Consider the following 2,381-nt stretch of genomic DNA (forward strand, 5'->3'; position numbering starts at 1 on the left):
AAACTTCCCTGATGCTTTAATTGTTGGGTTTACAGAAGAATAGCCACCACTTCTTTCATTTGCCCATTGATGATGATTTTGTGCTACACTGTCAATAATTTCTTCAGCTTCATCTAAACTTTTGTTCATAAGTGCCCCTCCAGCAGCTGAATCAAGGGACACTTTGGTATGATAGTTGATACCATTATAAAAAGTGTGCAACACTAACCATCTTTCCAACCCATGATGTGGGCATTGTCTGAGCATACTATTATATCTATCCCATGCTTCAAAAAGAGATTCTGAGTCAGTTTGCTTGAAGCTTGCAATTAAATTCCTCATATGAGCTGTTTTGCTTGGTGGATAGAATTTATCAAGAAACTGTTGCTCACACTGCTCCCAAGTGGTGATGCTATTAGGGGCCAAAGAATTCAGCCATTGCTTTGCCCTATCTCTTAAAGAAAACCCAAATAATAAAAATCTAACTGCTTTTGAAAGAACTCCATTCATTTTCATGGTACCACATATTTCATAAAAAACCTAAAAGTGTTGATTGGGGTCTTCATGAGGTCCTCCACCAAATTGGTTCTGCTGCACTATAGATATAATTGCGGGTTTGATCTCAAAGTTATTAGCTTCCATTGAAGGTCTTGAAATACTGGATCGAAAACCTCTTGCATAAGGTGCTGCATAATCCTTGAGTGGTCTATTCGCCATGTTCAAATGTTCCTGTTCTTCAATTTGCCTTTGCAGAATTCTTCTTTTATGGAAAGTTCTGTCAATCTCAGGGTCAAAAGGAAAGAATTCCCCTGCAAAGTTAGATCTTCGCATACACGAGAACAAGATAGCAAATGACAATTCAATAGAAAAAGAAAAATAAAAGAATCAAAAATGCAGAATTGAATTTGTACAAAAATAATTAACAAGAAGTAAAAGTTATACAAGAAAGTAAAAATAGAAATCTAATGATTAGTTACAACTATGCAATATGAAAGGAAAACAAATGTTATGTTTAGTCTAACTCAATTGATAATTCCTAATGTTATAGCGCAGTCCTCGGCAACGACGCCAAAAACTTGTTACCCTCCACAAGTGTACGGAAATGTCGCAAGTAATATAAAAGATTATCGTATTCACAGGGACTGGAATAAGCACTAGAAATGTTTCAATGCGAATTAGCTAAACAACTATCCAATTGTTTCAAATGCAAAGTGAAGGTAAACAAATCTAATATTAAAGATCAACAAACAAGAGTTTAGTGTTTTGGGTTATGATAAAGGGAGATTCTAGGAGTTTCGGGTTCTTTGTAAGATTTCTTGAATGTAAATGGTTCACCAATTCTTATCCCTCAATTGCCAAACACTTGTAGAAAGTTGCCGGTTCTCTCTTGCAATAGATAACCGGCTAAGGACTGAGAAATGTATCTAAATATGATCAATTAGACGTGAACCTACGTCGTCCTTACACAGAAGCGCACCTATTACTATGCCTTCCTCGGATATCAACATAGAAGCCCACAACTTATTAATCTATCAAGATACAAGAAACTAATCACAAGATCCATCCTACTCTCTTGAATATTCCTATTTCCTCTTCAAGATTATCTCTCAAACGTCCTTACACGGGCTTGCACCTGTCACGTGGATCCCTCGGATGATCGGGTGAGAGTTTATCTTTACAAAGTCCACAAGAAATCCAAACAATCAATCAAGAATGAGAATTAAGCACAAATCACCATTAATCATTCAAGATCTAATTGATACAAGCAAGACAATGTCATTGAAACAAGAAAATGACAAATCCATAAGAGATTACATCAATCCATCAAATAAATACTCCCTTAATCCTAGAATACAAAATCTACTCCATGAATCGAGGAAGAATACCCGAAGAAATAAAGATTACAAGCATTTCTTAAATCCCCAATCCAAGAAACCAAGAAAAGGGGGAAAGAGAAAACTTATCTACGAAGAAGCTTCGTCTTCGGATCCAATCCTCGCTCCGGAGTCGGAATCGTCAAGAACTCCCCTCGAATCGCCCAGAAATCCTCCCAAGAATGGGAGGAAACCACCAAATCTTGCCTTCTCCCAAAGGGGGAGAGATCCCCTTTCAATTCATGAAGGAGGGTTTAAATAGAGGAGGAAATCGGGCGCCACACGGCCCCATGACACGGCCGTGTGAGATTCACACGGCCATGTCCTCTTCCTTCTCTGCCAAAGCTGCACGGCCGTGTGACTCACACGGCCTAGCTCTCTTCTCTTTAAAGCAACCAAGCACGCCCGTGTAGATCCACACGGCCAGGACCCTTCTGTTCTCTGGAAATGCTACACGGCCGTGTGATGCACACGACCACCACCTGCTTGGCCTCTGGAAACCTCACACGGCCGTGTAGATCTACACGG

At 39.4% G+C, this 2,381-nt stretch overlaps 1 non-coding gene across 1 annotated transcript; it reads left to right on the forward strand.

The window, feature by feature from the left end:
- The first annotated feature begins 217 nt into the window (after positions 1 to 217).
- LOC122003236 lies at positions 218 to 323 on the forward strand. Its single transcript, XR_006117888.1, has one exon. It is a non-coding gene; the product is annotated as a small nucleolar RNA R71 (small nucleolar RNA).
- The last annotated feature ends 2,058 nt before the right edge of the window (positions 324 to 2,381 follow it).

The sequence above is a fragment of the Zingiber officinale genome, chromosome 7A, assembly GCF_018446385.1.
Source record: "Zingiber officinale cultivar Zhangliang chromosome 7A, Zo_v1.1, whole genome shotgun sequence".
Lineage (NCBI taxonomy): Eukaryota > Viridiplantae > Streptophyta > Magnoliopsida > Zingiberales > Zingiberaceae > Zingiber > Zingiber officinale.